The 19,336-nt window shown below is 51.1% G+C and overlaps 1 protein-coding gene across 1 annotated transcript in view; it reads right to left on the bottom strand.

The window, feature by feature from the left end:
* PERM1 (PPARGC1 and ESRR induced regulator, muscle 1) overlaps window positions 1–19,336 on the bottom strand; it is a 72,391-nt gene that overhangs the window by 9,809 nt on the left and 43,246 nt on the right. Inside the window, exon 5 of the mRNA XM_053280818.1 lies at window positions 10,801–10,868. The gene's annotated coding sequence lies outside the window, so the exon portion shown is untranslated. The remainder of the gene's footprint in view (window positions 1–10,800; window positions 10,869–19,336) is intronic.

Genomic DNA, 19,336 nt, shown 5'->3' with positions numbered 1-19,336 from the left:
AAGACTTGACCACAAGCATGCTTGTTTTGTGAACTAAGGCGATCAAAGTTCAGCTGCACAGGAACTTAGGAAGCTGCCTTCGACCTAGTCAGGCCTTTGGTCCGTCAAGCTCAGGGTTGTCTACACTGACTGGCAGCGGCTCTCCGAAGTTTCACCAAGGCGAGGATTGAACCTGGGATCTTCTGCATGCATGCAGAGAAGGGGCTCTACCACAGCCTCTGGTAGAGGCTTTCTACTGAGTCAGATCATCCAGCCCAGCATTGTTTAATCCCAAGTCCCAGTGGCCTTTGGTTGGGGATTATGGGAGTTTGTTTTGTTTGTTTATTTTACACCTTTCAATACCACCCAAAACGGGCGTTTATACTGAATGAGGGGGAAACAGTGGCAGCAGAGGGTGTGAGTTAAAATAGACCTAGAAAGTCACTGCCTGGCTGAGAGGCCTGGAGAGTTCGCCCCACAGAAGGACGAGGCCTTGAAGGTCACACTAGCTGATGACGGATCTTTACTAACATGCTCTTCGCGACATACCCAACGCTGAATGTTTTGCAAAGCAAATTGCCTCTTTGCCATCTCTAGGGGCATAGACCTTGTTGTCACAGGATCACAGGAAGCTCCTATATGCTGAGTTGAGACCCTTGTTCCATCTAGTTCAGTATTGTCTTCACAGACTGGCAGTGGCTTCTCCAAGGTTGCAGGCAGAAGCAATCTCTCCCAGCCCTATCTTGGAGATGCTGCCAGGGAGGGAACTTGGAACCTAGAGGTTCTTCCCAGAGCGGCTCCATCCCCTAAGGGGAATACTTTACAGTGCTCACACCTCTAGTTTCCCATTCAAATGCAACCAGGGCAAACTCTGCTTAGCAAAAGGACATGTCATGCTTTCTACCACAAGGCCAGCGGAAGAAAATCAACATGAGCATTCGTCCCCCGCCCATGGTACCAACCACCCCACACTGGCTCGCAGACTAAATCACAAAAAACGGCCGCTCCTTCCGAGGAGAGCAGATGCAAACAGAAAAGGGAGGGGTTTTTGCTGCAGATCCTACCTTGCCAACAGCCTGCCCTGATGCCAGGGCCACGCCGGGGAGAGCACAGCAAAGTTCTCCCAGCGTGGCATGGTGCTGAACCCGGTACCCTTGGCACTGGCAGTGCAGGCAGGGCGACTCGGAAGAGGCAGGTTCTGCAGGCTGAAAATAACCTCCCTTCCTGAGCCTGTCACATGAAATTCTATAAATGCAAAGGGCCCGTCCAGGAATAGCAAGCCACTCCGGGCAAGGAGCCCTCCCACAGGCACACCAAAGAATTCGCTTTCTGCTTGATAGCATGCCTGAGGGCTAAGTGAAGGGTTTCCATGGCCCCTGGAATTTAGGGTAGCCCCCCCGGATTTTGGCTCCTCCCCCCAGCTGCTAAATTCCACCCGGATTTACACGGATTTCAAATGCACTGCCCGGATTGCACTCTGGATCTGATCACATGGGAGGGCAGAGAAGGAGGGTGGAGCCTACAAATCTGTCAAATAAATAAATAAATAAAATGCAAATTAGTTGCCGCATAATTTGCATGATATGCAGATTTGCATGATATGCAAATTAGGCCGCCAGATTTGGGAAGCTTGGATACAGCAACCCTAGCAAGGTGAGGCTCGCAGGGAGAGGTCCAACTTGGTCCTCCAGCTGTTCTTGAACTGCTGCAACTCCCGTGTCTGGGGATGATGGGAGTTGTAGTTCAGCAGCAGCTAGAGCGCCAGGTCTGCCCATCCCTGGGACAGGAGCGCTCTCCTGTGCTCTGTGCCTCCACTGCTGCATTTCATGGAAGAGGTCATGGAGGAGGAGGATAATGAGATCGGGGGCTCTGAGCCATCCACTGGGGGCCTGTGCCCCACGGCTCCCATGACATCTCGACCAACTTTGTCCCAATCAATTTAATCTCAGCACAGAGTGGGTGGGCAGAAGAGGGAGGGCAGGGCTACAACGGCACTCTGGACTCTGGCTTGAAGTGTAGTTGCTGCCACAGGAACTGAGCTAAGTGCCCTTAAAAGGGAATTAGGAGATTCACAAAGATTCAATGACTATTAGTCACACGAGACAAGGAAACCCCATGTTCAAGAGCATTCTACCTCTGAAGACCAGTTGCTTGGGGGCAAGTTGCTGGGTGAAGGCTGCTGCCTCTGTCTCATGCTTGTGGCTTCCCCAGCATCATCAGCTACATACAACAGGAAGCTCCCTTAGGTCATTGATCTCTCTAGCTCATTATTGTCTGCCCAGACTGGCAGCAGCTCTCTAAGGTTTCAGGCAGGAGTTTCTCCCAGCCCTACCTGGAGATGCTCCCAGGGATAGTACCCAGGACCTTCTACATGTCAGCAAATGCTTTAGCACTGAGCTAGGGATTCTCCAGAAGAACATAAGAAGCTGCCAGCCTGAGTCAGACTCTTGTTCCATACAGCTTAGTATTGTCTACACTGACTGGCAGCAGCTTCCCCAAGGTTTCAGGCAGGAGTTTCTCCCAGGGATTGTACCCGAGGACCTTCTACATGTCAGCAGATGCTTTAACACTTTGCTGCGGCCCCATCTCCTAAGGGAAATACAGTATCTTATAGTGCTCACATGTAGTCACCCATCCAAATGTAAACCAGGATGGATCCTGTGCAGCACAGGGTGGGGGGGGAGGATTCATGCTCGCTATCACAAGACCGGCTCTCCTCCTCACTTGGCTGGTCTCCGTGGAACCTAAATGCTGGATGGTCTTTTAGACTGACAGAAAAGACTCACAAGAATATTCAGACTCTGACTTTCTGCCTCCATCATGTGAGCTTATGGAGTAAAAAGGGAAGCCGTTGCCCGTCCGTCGTGCATGGGATGGTGGCGTGGGCCAATTCATTTCACCCACTATCCTACTTCCTGCTTTGGGGGTGGAGGCGGGGGATAGGAAACTTCCCTCTGGCTAAAAGGGCTGAGTGCGGGGGGGGAATCTGCAAACGGCTTGTCTAGACGCAAGGAAGATAACTCTTGCCGGCTGCAATCCCCCCAAACGGGAAATGTTTGCTAAAGCTGCACAGCAAAACCCACAATGCCACACAACCACACCAGATTTCCACACGGCCTGCCGTCTTAAGTCCCACAAAGATTCCTAGAAATGTCGGCTGGGGCAAGATTACTTCCCCCTGCCTGAAAGGGAGCGGGAGGAGGCATGCCTCTTTCTGCCCACATTAGCCTCCACTAAACTGCCCAGAATATCTTCCATGGTGTCAAAAACCTGCACTATCATTGGTTTGAAGCAGAAGCAAGGCTGGGACTATAAAACAAAGTGTGTATGCTGTGGGATTTGAAACCTGTCTCAAAACATTTCATCCCCCATAACGGTGGGATTCTCTTCCCCCCTTCTTTATTCAGTGCTCTCTTTAACAGTTTTTAGACACTGGCTAAGAATGCTGGAGCCCCCTGTGTGTTGGAAGTGTGCCGTCGAGTCGGTGTCGACTCGTGGGGACCACCGGTCTTTGGCAGAATACAGGAGGGGTTTATCATTGCCTCCTCCTGCGCAGTGTGAGATGATGCCTTTCAGCATCTTCCTATATCGCTGCTGCCCGATAGAGGTACCAGCGGGGATTTGAACTGGCAACCTCTGGCTTGCTAGTCAAGTCATTTCCCCTCTGCGCCATTAGGTGGCTAGCCCCCTGTGTGTTACACTCTCAAAAGGCTGACGCCTGTAGATTGTGGGTCGTGGCGCCCAGGGCTGAAACGTGGCTGAAAACTGCCATCTGCTGGTCGTGCTGCAGGAAAGCAGCATTGGTTATAATGGTTCTGCTCTGGCACCAAGCACTAGACGTTTGGGATAGGAGCGCTACAACTAAAGAAAGAAGGGAGAGACAAATGTCGCTGGGCCCCCAGGAAGAGAGGGCCCCTTTAACAGTTTTTAGTTCCCCTTTAACAGTTTTTGCTCTCTCCCTCCTGCCTCTCTGAAGAAGAATCTGGGCGGAGGCGGGGGGCATTGGTTCACCTTCACATTTTTCTCGCAGCACCCACTCCAACTGAGATTCCTTTTGTCAGGAGCATCGTTTTGCTGGCATTGATTGATTGATTTTTGCTGGCATTGATTGGTTTTGCTGGCATAGATAGATAGATAGATAGATAGATAGATAGATAGATAGATAGATAGATAGATAGATAGATTAAGTGCCATCAAGTCGGTGTGTCGACTCTTAGCGACCCCAAAGATAGATGCTCTCCAGGGTGATCTGTCTTCCGCTTGGCCTTTAGGGTCTCTCAGTGGTGCATTCATTCAACCAGGGCTGGCATAGGCAAGAGCTAAACCCACCCCACTAAAAACCCGCGAAATTCTGCTGTATGCAGCTGTCAGGGAACAAGGTTTCCTTCTCAGCGGCTTTCCTAATTCCAGCCCTACTGGGAGATGCTGCCAGGGAGTCAGTGAACCCGGGACCTTCTGCGCTCAAAGCAAATGCTCGGCTTCCCCATAGCCCAAGGGGAATATCTGACAGTGCTCACATGTGGTCACCCATCCAAACCAGGGCAGGGACTGGCTTAGCAAAGGGGATAATTCCTGCCCACAACGACTGCAGGATTAGCTCTCCTCTCCTCCCCATTCACTTGGATTGGGGGGGAGGGGTTTATTCATAGGCATGTCCCTTCTGCCCTTGGGGTGCTGCTGAAGGTTGCCAACTGTCCCTCATGACACAGGACGTCGCTCCTTTCAGGGGTGAAATGTTGGTCCCTATAGGGACAGTATTTGTCCCTCATTTTGGTGGCTTCTTATTTTGAGAAGTTTTTGGTGGGAAAGTGGTATCACTTGAATATGTTCTGAAAAATAACAATGCTGGCATTATTGATGACCACTGCATAAACCACCAGCCCCCCCCCCAAAAAAAACTTGTGTCCCTCATTCTGGCAATGAAACGTTGGCAACCCTAGTGCCGCTGAGGCTGGGTGGACCCTTCCAGATGTACTGAATCACGCTCATGGGAATGACAACCCTTTCCTGCCTGCTTGATTACATTTGCACTGGCCCTCAGATGTTTATCTGGGCATGGTAACAGAATGAAGCTGGCACGGTAGCTAAATGGAGCCTGCATGTTCAGAAGCCCTTTACCTCTGAGTACAGATGGCTTCATGTGATGCCTGCTTGTGGCATCACATCACCCAACTTTGCCAGTTGTTTTTTAGCCACTAGGTGTCACTCGAGGCCAGAGAGAAAGATGAGACCCTAGAACCAAGGTGGGCAGCTTCTGTGTTCTTCTTGCTTGCCAGGGAAGACTACACAGAAACATTTGAGCTCTTCTCAAAGAGTCCAGCGGTGCTGGCAACCCCCTGGGAGAAATGCCGTAACAGGTATGGAGCACAGACCAGCCCCTGGACCGTCTACTGAGTCAGGCCATTCGCCCATCTAGCTCTCTACACGGACTGTCAGCTCTGCAGGTTTCCAGACAGGATTCTTTCCCAGCTCAGTCACTGGCTGGCAGCAGCTGGGCAGTTTCAGGCAAAGTTCTTTCCCAGCCCGACCTGCAAGTCTCTCACATGGGGCTTTTGAAGCCCTTTAACTCGGGGCCTTTTTGGTTGTGGCCCCCTCGGCTTTGGAACGCCCTCCCTGAAGAGCTTCGCTCTGCTCCCTCTCTCAGTGTTTTTTTAAAAAACGTCTCAAAACACACCCTTTTAAGGAGGCTTTTTAATGCTCCATGATTGTTTTGTTATATCTGGTAGCTTCTTTAGCTTCTTTAGCTTTTTTAGAATTTTCAGTTTTAATTTGAACCTAATAATTGTGGTTTTCAATCTGACTTTTTTTAAAAAAGTTAATTTTATTACTTTTATTGTATCTGTGTCTATCTTATTGTTGTGAGCTGCCCCGAGCAGTACTGCACTGGAGGGGCGGGGCAGAAATATTTTAAATAAATAAATAAATAAATAAATTCACATCTCCTCTGGAATGGAGGGAGTGTGTTCACATATCGGCTAGATTTACCCCGAAGTCCCTGCGAGTGACTGGGGAGCAGTTCACACACAATTCAGGCTTTTCACTGCACGGTAGAGTGTAGCCCAATTTATATCTGGGGTTAAAAAAAATAAAACAACCCCACTATTTGCAATGGCTTTTTTGGGACAACTTCGAATTCGCGGTAAAGCCTCCCCATAAACTCGCGGTAAAACCTGCTGGGCATAAAAGTCCCCGGAGACGCTGCCGAAGATTGAACCAGGAACCTTCGGCATTCAAAGCAGATGCTCTGCCACTAAGCGATGGATGCTTCCTAAGCAACGTCCGAAGGTGCCTCCCATTGAGTCAGGCCCTTGGTGCATCCGGCTCAGTGTTGTCAACACTGACCGGCAGCAGCCCCCTTCAGGGTCCCAGGCAGGGGTCTTCCCCAGCCCTACCTGGAGATGCCGCCTGGGACTGAACCCAGAACCTGCAAACCACCAGCTGCTCCAGCACCACTGAGCTGCAGAACCTTCTCGCTCTCCCCAGAGCTTAGCTCCTCTCTACAACCCGAGGGCCACACAGATGGCCCCAGAGGGCCGCCTTGGGCTGACTGCCGTCCATGCACGAGGCAAGGCAGTGTTCTCTCTCTTCCTGCACAGCTGATTCATTTCCCGGTAGGCCGAAGCAACCCCTCCTTCTCCCATAACCGCCGCCCCCCACCTGGGCGAAAAAAATTCTGTTCCACATCTGCGGGATCCCATCATTCCACATGCCAGGCTCCTTTCCCTGCTTGCCCACCCACACCTCTCCGCTCTCCTGCCACTCCCGTCGAGGGCTGCCAAGAAGAATGGCATTCCGGGCGGGAAAAGAGCCGGCATCGGGGCTGGGATTCTGACTGGCGACAGGCCGGGCGCTGTGCTGGTCTCCCCGCCTGCCCCCCCGCCTCCGCCCACCTTTGGTCTCCGGCTTCAAAGTGCAACTGAGAGGAAAAGGTCCGCTTGGCGTGATCACAGCACACGCACACCCAGAAGCCCCTGGCAAACCCCCTCCTCAACTTCTCACACATGCCCACAAGAGCAAGGAGGAGAATTTCCCGGCGAAGGCAGCTGCTGCCGCCTCCTGAAACTCAATCTGGCTCGAATTAAAGCAGCAGTGTAAAACCAAAATAAAAATAAGAGGCTGGTTTAACCCCGGAAATGCCAGAACAGGGAGCAAAGACGGTGATATTAATAAACGCTTGCTTTGTACGGTAGGGGAGGGTCATTAGCCCAGTACTGCAGGAGAGGAGACAGATAAGGGCCTGGCCCCACATGACACAGAAAGAAGGGCGGCCTTTCCATGAGGCAGGGAGAGGCGGGGTGCAGGGGGTGGCAATGGGCCCATAGTGGTAGAGAATCTGCTTTGGATGCAGAAGGTTCAGTCCCTGCAGCATCTCCCGGTAGGGCTGGGAGAGACTCTTGGGCCCAAGACCTTGGAGAGCTGCTGCCAGTCTGTGTGGACAATTCTGAGCCGGATGGACCAACGGTCTGACTCAGTAGACAGCAGCTTCCTATGTTCCTATGCCCTGCCCCAACAACGCCCACCAAAGATCTCCCTCTTCCAAGCTGCTATTTGTCCCAAAGTTGCTGTCTGAAGCCAATACCTTTGTGGGAGATATTTGGGTCAACCATTCAGGGGATACCTGGCAGGAAAACAGCATAGGTGGGGTTAATCTCCCGCTTGCACAGTCCTTGATCCAGAATTCCCTCATGACTGTTTTTTGTTGTTGATAATAATAATAATAATAATAATAATAATAATAATAATAATAATAATAATAAAATAAATAATGTTGGTAGGAGTCTGAAGTCCTGCATTTAACGGCATAAATGAAAACTTCCGGATGCATCTAAAAACCTGACAGATGTTCTTATTTCCGCTGGCTTTGCTTACCAAAAACCCCCCCCCAAAAACCCCACACGGAGATATTTTAGAGCTCCGGGTTCCTTGGGAAGAAAACTATCATGGTTAAAGCAGTTGGAGAATGGATATTTCCTCAGCTGCGGTTATTAGAGGAAAGTTGGATGACACCGAGGTTAGACTGCAGGCCATTAACTCCACCGTGTTATCCCTCCTGATCAGTCAGGGGCCTAAAACAGCCTGACGTTTCTCAGAAATTGCTTCCTTGTGTTCAGCTCCATTCGCTCTTTCCCCAACGCTCCATTCTGAAGGATTTCCAAAGAGATCCACCCTCCATTTGCCGATGGAAAATAAAAGCCATCTTCTCATCATTGGCTGCTCCCATCTGCTGCGTTGGGCGCTGCTCATTACTTTTACCCAGAGGGGTCGGGTAAAAATTTCCCCCCATAGAGTTCAATGGGGAGGCATTCAGAGCTGGTGGAGGGACCATTCCGGCGGGGTATCTCGGCCCAGCTAATCAACCCAGCAGTGGGTCAGCTGGAGGCAATTCCCCACCCGCTTGCTCGCGGGTGAAGGTCAGGCGATGGATTGTGGCGGAGGAAGCCACAGACATGGGAGTCACCGGCGATGGTTAATCCACCTTGCCTTTGTATCAGTTTCCTTCAGAAGTTCTCCGCGTGGGCCTGGCACTTTCCCCCATGTTGGCATTTTAATAAGGCCTTGTGCCGAGGCAACCAGGGGGGAGGGAAGAAAAAACCCATCCGAGGGGTTGAAAAAGCCCGCCACGATAATTAAAGGTCACCTAGGCCATTCCGGAGGCTTCCCAATTACTGTGGCAAGAGTGGCGCTAATGTGAGATAATGATGTCACGTGACCACTAATGAGGCGGGCGAGCCAGTTCCTGCCCCCCAAAGCTTTCTCCCCCCCTCACCCCCAACCTTGCTGTCCCCCAGGCTCAGCCCCACCTTGCCTCACACTCCCACCTCACAGAAAGAAGGTGGCTGCTGCTCCCCTCAGCAGGTGACGGAGCGGGAGGCAAAATGGCCGCCACCCTCCCCTACTAGCCTCCTCTAACGATGCGCCTCATGGAAATGGCGGCTGAGAAGGGGCACAGGAGCGGCGAGGCGGGCGGGGACAGAAAGAAGAGTTCAGAGTCTTCTTTGATAGTCGAGGGGGGCGATTTCAGCCACTTGCCACTTCATGAATCGCTCCTTCAAGTGATGTCAACAAGACATTGTTCTGGCATGACCCTGCCTCTTTCTCCTCCACTTGGCCCAAGCTCCAGGCCCCATTAGGGCTTCTTAATGGAACATAAGCGGCTGCTTCTTAAGGGCAAGGGAAAAAAACCCTTTATTTTCTCAACACCCAAAACGCTCTCCTCCAGTTCTGTCGAGACGGCGGCTTGAGGAGAAACGCAACCGTCTTCCACCTCCTCACGTGGCCCCACGATTCGGGGCAGGTTGGGCCCGGCTTTTAGGCCGCGGAGGGGGGCATTTTCTCTTGGACGCCCTCCGGGGAAAGTGGGGCTCCTTTGCCGTCATCCCAGTGGGGCCGGCCTGGCCCCATCCCGGCAGAGGTATTGTCTTCGCCTCCCCTCAGACGCAACCCCCTGGGCGGGCGTCTCTGTGGAAAGTTTTGATTTGTGTGCTGAAACCTCTCTAAAAGCCGCCACGCGGGGGGCTCGGGTCAATATTGGTTTTGGGGACAGACGTGGCGGGGCGGGGGGAACGTCCAAGCGTTCAATTCTGTGTGCTCACCGCTGAGCGGCTTGCCTTGGCCTTGCTCGGGCTGGCAACTCTATTAGCCTAAACGCCTCTTTGTCTTATGGCTCGAGGACGTGGCAGGAGGCCGCTGTGGCTGAGATTAAAGTGTGCCCACAAATGGGGGGAAAGCCATGGGGTCCTTTGAGTGCTCTGAAATTGTGGGGGGCGGGGGCTGAGTTGAGAGAGAGGGAAAGGGGGCGGCAGCAGGCAAGGTAAAACAAACTTGTGTTCCAGCTAAAAACTCAAAGCAACCAACGAAGAACTGCAGTCAAGAGGGTTGACTTTAGATGTGGGGGCATTGCTAGCTCTGATAAAGGGGCTGGATCTCGGCATAACCGTGACTGAGCCGGCATCTTGCATGGGCAAACTTGGCCCTCCAGATGTTTGGGGACTACAGCTCCCATCATCCTCAGTGGCTGGGGATGATGGGAATTGTAGGCCTAAAACATCTGGAGCGCCAGGTTTGCCCACAACTTGGTTAGAGTCTTGGACCAGGACCGGGGAGACCCGGGTTCAAATCCCTGCTCGGCCATGAAGCTCATTCGGTGGATCTGGGCCAGCCACATCTCCCTCTGCCTAAGCTTCCTCACAGGCTTGTTGTGAGGATAAACATAACTGTGTACACTGCTCAGGGCTCCTTGGAAGAAGGGAGGGGATAGGGATGCAAAAACAAACAAATATGGTCTGAATGGCTTTGTTTAAATAGCCTGAAACCTCCCTGTTACTGGATGGGTTCTCACTGTGGCCGCCATCTTTGGCTTCCTGGAGAACAACGGTCTTCTAAGGAAGGCCAAGCCCTGGATTAATTTGAGCCCTGACTCAATCTTCTTCCAGCTCGGATATTTGGACCAAAATCCTTGTGCTCCCGGGTGATTCCAGAGCCAATCCCTTTGCTACTTCTCGAGGGTGCGAAGTGGGACAAGTTTCCCAGGAGCCCCATAAACCTGCCCCCCGCAATGTATTCATATTGAGGGTGTGTGGGAGTATAGCGCCCCAAGATTAGTATCGCCCCAAGGTATCGCCCCAAGGTTTCCTCTTTGCAGACCTGCCTTTGCCTGCTATGAAGCTTCAGGGTCTCTTGCACTTCTTGGCAACTTGTGTGTTTGTTTGAAAACACCTTATATTTGTTGATATTAGTGCAGGAAAAAGCAACAAAGTCACATACAGACATTCATCAAAACCAAAACAAGAAGAAGGAGGGGGGAAAATTCAAATAACTCACCAGCACTCAGTGAAATGAAATGCATTCATCATGAGAAACTTTGGGATCTCCCTTGCCTTTGAGTGTTCCTGGATAAGAAAAGATTGGGAAACGGACAGTAAGAACATTCTGTCTTTTCAGGGAAGTGAGAAGCACGTTTGGCCTTACTTCTATTTCTCCAAGTTTTGTTATCAACTGCATTATTTAACATATTTATATGGTTTACCACAGAGGAGAAGGAAAAGGAGAAGACACTGAAAGGGGGAAAGGACAGAAGAGAATGTTCATATATGTAAATGAAGATAGAAGGGGAACTTGCTATTTAATTATGCATCTCTAGGAAGTTGGGCCCCATCTCGGACCATTTCTCTGGTTACATTTTCCAAAATGTTATTCACCCAGTGTCTGCAAGAAGGTGAAACTGGGTGCTTCCGTTTGCTTGCTTGTACAATGTTGGGTGCTAATAATAAATTGGAAAGTGAAGCCACCTTGCGGGCTGGAACATGCTTCCACGTTTTGCATGCACCACTGTCCAAACCCCCCCCCAAAAAAAAAAACCAACCTGCGCAACCTTGCGCATTCGCACCAGATAAGATCAAACCCCTCCCCTTGGCCATGACTGAGGGAGGCGACGAGGTTATCCTCCTACACTGCCTGCACTCCTGGTCCTATATGTGATATTTCCAGCTGCGGCATTGTGCCTTGCCAGGAAACAGATCTGGGTGCTTGTCACACAGCCATTTCCCACACGCCTGTGATGTGGTAACTGGCATCCTAATCAGAGGCACGGCTTCCAGGCAAGCTTCAGGTTGGCTTGCCCTAAAGCTTGGCTTGTCCTCCCTCCCTCTCTCAAAATTAAACTCTGCTATCTTTCCTACAAGAGGGGAAATCTCAGGTTCATTTTGGGCAGTAAATCACAATCACGCTTACATCAGTAACCCACATTAAACCTAGATAATAGGCTTGTTCGCACAGTCATTTGAATCCAGGTTCCATGTGGATTACTAACACTTAAGTGATTGTCTGAACCCATGCCAAAGCGGTTTATGGCCCAAGATCCCAACCTTGGCAATGAGTTCACACGATCACACTAATGTTGGTAACCCGCATTGAAGCTATATTAAAATGACTGTGTGAACAAGCCTTGTGTGAACCAGGACGACGGTGTGAAACAGGATGCTGGACTAGATGGGCCTTGAGCCTGATCCAGCAGGGCTGTTCTTATGTTCCTGAGACAAATACAGGTTTGAAGCACATGCCCCATACAGGCATCCTTATTGAACCGCCAAGACTGGGTGCACTTTCCGAGAGCAGAGCTTGTCTCAGGGAGGAGACCTGGACCCGTAGTCGTGAGCATGAATTGTCCCCTTTGCTAAGCAGGGTCTGCCCTGGTTTGCATTTGGATGGGAGACTACAAGTGAGCGCTGTGAGATCTTCCTCTTAGGGGATGGGGCCAGCGGAAGAGCATCTTCATGCTTGCATGCAGAAGGCTCCAAGTTCCTTCCCCGGCAGCATCCTCAGCTAGGGCTGGAAAAGTCTCCTGCCTGTGACCTTGGAGAAGCCGCTGCCAGTCTGTGCAGACAGGGCCCCTCTATAGGCCTGTCCCTGATGCTTCAGCCTACCGCCGCCAAGCACCTCTGTTTCTGAACCTGTCACAGAGCCCGGCCGTAAATTGTGGGGAGGGCTGTTCCTCTCCCCCCACCCCCATTCCTTTAGTAACCTGGACAAATAAACAGCCAATCTGTCACCCTTCTGAGTTATGCCGGGTAGATTAGAGGCTGCAAGCAGTGAAAAAGTTAATTGTGTAGCACTTCAGTTAATCATCCTGATAAGCGCCACTGGCAACTGTTTGCCCCTCCGAGCTGACTGGGTTAATAAAATCCCACCACAAGCCACACCCTCCACCCTTTGGGAGAGGTTCCTTACCAGCAATATATCTAGAGTTTAATTTACCTTGTGTGTAGGATTGCTAATTTAACTGTTTTGGCTTTTAATCAGCTGCCAGTCAGTGTTGACAATACTGAGCTGGATGGACCAATAGCCTGATTCATCAGGCAGCATCTGCTTTGCATGCAGGTGGTCCCAGTTTCAATCCCTGGCAGCATCTCCAGGTAGGGCTGGGAAAGACTCCTGCCTGAAACCTTGGAGAAGCCACTGCCAGTCAGTGTAGACCATACTGAGCTAGATGGACCAAGGGTCTGACTCCGTATATGGCAGCTTCCCATGTTCCTATGCTACTTGGGCTGAGGTTTGTCACTGATACTTGGGGGCTCAGCCTAGTGGACCCTCCCTGCCGACAGCGTTCTGGGAGCGTTTAATATTACTGATGAAGAAATTACAAAAGTTGAGGAGAGCTGGTCTTGTGGTAGCAAGCATGACTTGACCCCTTAGCTAAGCAGGGTCCACCCTGGTTGCATATGAATGGGAGACAAGAAATGTGAGCACTGGAAGATGTGGATGGAACCACTCTGAGAAGAGCATCTAGGTTCCAAGTTCCCTCCCTGGCAGCATTTCCAAGATAAGGCTGAGAGAGACTCCTGCCTGCAACCTTGGAGAAGCCGCTGCCAGTCTGTGAAAACAATACTGAGCTAGATAGACCAAGGGTCTGACTCAGTCTATGGCAGCTTCCTATGTTCCTATGGACTGGGAAAGACTGCCAAGGAGGCTTGAGTCGACCAAAAGAAAACTGATGGCTACACACAGCAAGAGGGTGGATAAATGCCAAGAGGGTCTGGAACGCAGGTTGTCTGGAAATGCATGCCCTGGAAGATGTGTGGAGCGCCTTGATCCAGTAGCTCACCCCCAGATAGACGCTCCTCTGTCCCGGTAGTCCTGGAGCTGCCAGTGTGGGCCTGGCACAGCATGAGAAAATAAGAAGACACCGAACTGGGTGTGTGTGTCTGGTTTTTTTTAAAGCAGTTCGTGACTGCCTTTGCTCCAGAGGGTTGTTCTCTCCTCCTTGCCACAGTAAGAAGGCAGCTTCTTCTTGGTGCCAAGGTGTTAGCGTACAAACTCCCAGGATTAACCTTGGAATAAAGACAATAGCAACTTCCCCTTTCCTTCCCGGTATTGTTTGCCAGAGAACCAAGTTTCACAAAAGAAATCTTCTTGAGTTGACAAGAAGTTGCCGTTCAGGGGCCGGACATCTGCTTGGCGGTCAGAAGGTCCCAGGTTCAATCCCTGGCAGTATCTCCAGGTAGGGCTGGGAAAGACTCCTGCCCGAAACCTTGGAGAGCTGCTGCCAGTCAGTGTAGACAATACTGAGCTAGGGGGACAGAGGGTTGGACTCAGTATAAGGCCTATGTTCCTAAACTTTCTTTCTCTAGACCTCTTTATTATAGAGGTCTGCTTTTCTTATTGTGATTAGTACTGCATTTGCCACTGATTCTGTATTCGGAGAGGCCTGGTTCACACAATCATTGGAATCTAGGTTTACCATTGGTAACCAGCATTAGTGTGATTGTGCGAATCCATGCCAAGATTACCGATGTCAATTGGTGGCCCAAGAAGAATCCGAGATTCCTGCTGTGGCATGGAAATGATGGGAGTTGTAGTCCAGCAACATCTGGGGACTCAAATCTGAGAACCCCTGGGTTAAGAGGTTAAGGCACAGGAGACGCCGCGGAGGGAAACTACTTCTGTCCTCCAGGACAGAAAAGAGTTGGCTAGAGTGGCCTCCCAAAGGTAGCATCCTCCACACTCCTGTGCTCAGTGTAAAGGAATAGGGCTGAGTTACATCTTTGCTTTCCAGCTCAGGGCCGGAACAGAGGTGGAGAGCCAGGCTCAGTACCAAAGCGAAGATGGCAGCTGTCAACATACCACTGTTTGAAAAGGGAGGTGCAAATGAGTAACTCAGTAACTTTCCCACCCTGGTTGCGGGCTACTGGATGCCACGAGACAGCCACAGTAATTGCAGGGTGATTAGGCAAGGCCGTGCAGCCCATAGCAGGAACGGCACCAGGGCCTGTGACAACGCCCGGCTTGCCTGCAGCCTTCCCGCAGAACTCCAATTAACAATGCAATTAGTTACGCCTTCTTGCAGGGACGACCCAGGCGAGGTGCCTACTGCTTGGGTGGAGCTTTGCGGTGAGACACATCCATGCACCCTGCTGAACTGCCTTGGGAATACAGGGCTGCGAAAGGCGAGCAATGGTGCCAGGGAGCACTGCACCTGTTGAACTTCTGCCTGCAGCACGACGGTTAAGAGGAAAATAAAGGGGAAACTTGAAACACTGCACCCATTGAACTTCTGTCTGCCGTGCATGTGACTGCTTCTTTGGGAAGAAAAAGAGGTCAGGAGCTCTGATTGCATCACATCCAGTTGGGCCTTTAATCCAGGGTGCCACAAATGTGGCTTCCCAGATGTGGATGGACCACAACTCCCAGCCACTTGTGAGAGAGGAGAGCTGGTCTGGTGGTAGCAAGCATGACTTGTCCCCTTAGCTAAGCAGGGTCTGCCCTGGTTGCATATGAATGGGAGACTAGAAGTGTGAGCACATATTCCCCCGTTTAGGGGATGGAGCCGTTCTGGGAAGAGCATCTAGGCTCTAAATTCCCTCCCTGTCAGCATCTCCAAGATAGGGCTGAGAGAGATTCCTGCCTGCAACCTGGGAGAAGCCGCTGCCAGTCTATGTAGACAATAATGAGCTAGATGGACCAGGAGTCTAACTCAGTATATGGCCGCTTTCTATATTCCTAATCTGATTTTGTGAGACAGATTTTCAAATCAAAGACGACTCTGAAGACACCACTCCTTTAAAAAGTATAGGTTCAATACAGGCTATACCTGCATTTACTCGAAAGAACAAAACTCTGAATTTAAGACGGCCTCCAGTTTCTAATATCAAAACACTTTGGGAGGGAAACAGTCTTGGGTTCCGGTCAACACAGTATGCTCTTACCAAGCTTTCCCTCTCCGTGCCTGGAAATAGTCTAACTGCTGTTATCACTAATAAGCAAAATCCGTGCAAAAAGGCCAAGCAACGAGAAAGTGTTGGAGGAAACCTGCCGACGGCTGCGAATCTGGGGTGGGCATGAAAGAGTTAAGCCCGCCCTCCTCCTCCTCCTCCCTGGCCTCTCTCTCAGAAGTCTTTTTTTCCCACACTACTGACTTCCAGGTTGGGCAAGAGCTTGTCGGACGGGTGATAAACCACATACCATAAAATTTGTCAAAGGCCTCTGCATACTTGACTTCTGAAACCAGGCCTCGCCTTGCTGTTCTGTTGCTGTGTGTGTCTGTGTCTGTCTGTCTGTGTGTGTGTGCGCGCATGCATGCCGGTTGGTCTCCCTCTCCCCCCACCCACCGCCCCACACTCCTGCGTAATTCATTAACCCGCCTGCTTGGGCTGTGCCCCGGGACAGACATAACCTCTGGCTCCGAGTCAAGGAGGGTGGAGAATTCCCACACTGCGCCTCATCTCTCCCCACAGGTGAAGGCAGCTGTGGCAGAGGGCTGTGCGTTCCGGCGCCACGCACAGAGCCAGGGGGGTTAAGCATACAGGTGCAGCCACAGAGAAGCAGGCCAGGCCTTCCCACATTGCTTAGGCTAAGAGCCAGCTCCTTGCCAGCTTCCCCGCCTGGGAGAAAAGTCAAGGGGCTTCTTTGTTCACACGGTGACCTGCTATTCAAGGTGCAGGTCGTCTGGGCTTTTGGTTTTTATTTTTAAGCATCGTTTTAAAAAAACCACAAAAACCCTCCAGGATCATACTTTGGGCTACAGTCCCGAGGCAGAACAGGTTCTGTGACACTGGAGGCTTATGAATGGGTTCATTCAGGAATCGGAGACGGAGAGAAGAGGGAAAGCGACAGGCTTCGGTAGAGCAGGTGGTGGCGGGGGAGAAGGGACTTGAGCACAGGTAGGGTTTCTCAGCCCTCCATGACCCAGGAACATGGGAAGCTGCCTTATACAGAGTCAGACCCTTGGCCCATCTTAGCTCAGGACAGAGTTTAGGAGGAGAGCTGGTCTTGTGGCAGCAAGCATGCATTGTCCCCTTTGCTAAGCAGGGTCCACCCTGGTTTGCATCTGAATGGGAGACTACCTGTGTGAGCACTGTAAAATATTCCCTTCAGGGGATGGAGCCGCTCTGGGAAGAGCATCTAGGTTCCAACTTCCCTCCCTGGCAGCATCTCCAAGGTAGGGCTGAGAGGGATTCCTGCCTGCAACCTTGGAGAAGCTGCTGCCAGTCTGGGTAGACAAAAAATGAGCTAGATGGACCAATGGCCTGACTCAGTATATGGCAGCTGCCTATGTTCCTATGCTGCCACTGTGTGAAACAGGATGCTGGACTAGATAGGCCTTAGGCCTGATCCAGTAGGGCTGTTCTTATGTAGGATCCTAGCTCAGTGGCAGAGCATCTGCTTTGCATGCAGAAAGTCCCAGGTTCAATCCCTGGCAGCATCTCCAGGTCAGCCTGGGAGAGACTCCTGCCTGAAATCTTGGAGAGCCGCTGCCAGTCAGGGTAGACAACACAGAGCTAGCTGGGCCAATACATACATACTCAGTATAAGGCAGCTTCCTACGTGCCTATGTCCGTTGCTAAAGATGAGTTCCCCAGAGTGCAGCTTAAAAACTGCAATTCCATGCAACGTAAAAATCCGGGGGTTCCTGTGCCTCTGAATGCCAGTGGACCAGTGGAGCATAACCAGGACCCCGTGTGGCTTTTGGCAGCCGAGGAGGGCCTTCTTAACGCCACAGGAGCAGCACTGCCCTGGCCACACAGTCGCAAACACACCCAGGCCCTCCACGTTCACAAGCTGCTTACAGTAAACAGATCTATCCGTTCTCCATCCTGAAGTGGGGTGCTTAAGCGTTAAGCGTGGGACAAAAACTGTTTGTCTGGCCCCGGGCGTTGACATAACAAAACGTAAATGGAGAAAGAAAAATATATATCTGTATATACAGCAGCAACAGGGCAGAAGATGTGGGGAGGGAGAAGGGGGGGGGGAGATAGAATTGCTTTCCCTCCTTGGGAAATCTCCAAAAAGGAGTTTAAAAAAAGACCCATCTCTTTAGAGAGGCATTTTAATATTTCAGCTGCAGCTTAGCGGGTTTTAACTTTTAACTTATTTTAAATTTTGTTTTAACCAAAGCTTGTTCTTGGCCAATTCCTGTTCCTTCTTCTTTCTTTCTTTTAAAATTCTTTTTCAGTCTATCTGTTTTATTGGTTTTATGAGCTACCCCAAGCATCACCGTACTGTAGGTACAGTGTGCTCTCAAGTCTATTTCAACTCCTGGCACCCACAGAGCCCTGTGGTTGTCTTTGGTAGAATACAGGAAGGGTTGACCATTGCCTCCTCCCGTGCAGTATGAGAGGATGCCTTTCAGCCTCTTCCTATATGGCTGCTGCCCGATATAGGACCAGAGGGGATTTGAACCGGCAACCTTCTGCTTGTTAGTCAAGCATTTCCCCGCTGCGCCACTTAAGGTGGTTCATACTGGAGGGGCCAGATATAAATACTGGAGGGGCTAGGTATAAACATTCTAAATAAGTAAACTGTGTGGTTATTTTGGTAGGTTTGTAACTGAACCGATTTGGGTGCATGCAAAACACTTACGATGCAGTGCGCTTTTCAGAATTGCCCGCTGCCTTCTTCACAAGCATGGTAGGCAATGAGATGCATTTAATTTATGTATTTCTGGATTTCTATCCTGCTCTTCCTCCAAGGGCCCTAGAGGGGTATAGACGTGTGGGCAGGTTCACCCCAGACTAATGGACAGAGAAAGCTGGAGTATAGTCTGTCTGTCTCCTGCAATCAAAAGGACAGAGGCTATATATCCAGAATTTCACCCCAGCAATGTTAACTTGCAGCATTTTCCCCCCTTGAGCCTTGGGGTTCTTGGGGCTGACCAGAGCGGCGAGGGCCTCCAGGTCAGAGAACAAAAGCTATCTCTAATCTCTCCCTCAGAGCCATTTTTTAAAACAAAGTAGGCAAAAAGTGGCATTGTTGCCGTTATATCCCGCTTTCTTCCCCATGGAGGGGGAAATGTATTGAAGGCAAACACACCCAGGTTGCACCTTGAGGCAGTGATAAACCAAGGGTTGCTTCAGACAGCGGCTGAGGGCAGTATTTAAAATGCCTCCAACTAAGTGAGGGTTTGCTGGACTGGATTTTGCCACCGGAGGTTGCTTGCCACTGCAAACGCTGTGGGTGACAAACCCTGTCAATGGTAGAGCATCTGCTTTGCATGCGGAATGTCCCAAGTTCAGTCCCTGGCAGCATCTCCAGGGACGGCTGGGAGGGACTCCTGCCTGAAACCTCGGAGAGCCGCTGCCAGTCAGAGTAGGCAATACTGTGCTAGATGGACCAAGTGTCTGACTCGGCATACGACAGCTGCCTATGTCCCTGTGTTCCTAACTGTTCCTCACAGGCATTGGCATTCATACCGAACCCCTGGTCTTCCGGGCCGAAATCCAGGGCCTCCACACACCCTGACACCCCCCCCCCTTGCAGCCCTGGCAGCCGAGCGTGACCTCTGCTCCAGAGACAGCGGGGGGGGGGGGGGGTGTGGGGAAAGAAATATGTGGGATGGGAAGAGGTTGTGAAGTTGCCGGTTGAA

Source organism: Hemicordylus capensis, chromosome 16 (assembly GCF_027244095.1).
Source record: "Hemicordylus capensis ecotype Gifberg chromosome 16, rHemCap1.1.pri, whole genome shotgun sequence".
NCBI lineage: Eukaryota > Metazoa > Chordata > Lepidosauria > Squamata > Cordylidae > Hemicordylus > Hemicordylus capensis.
The sequence above is the reverse complement of the archived record's forward strand: the minus strand, read 5'-3'. Positions and strand labels throughout refer to the sequence as shown.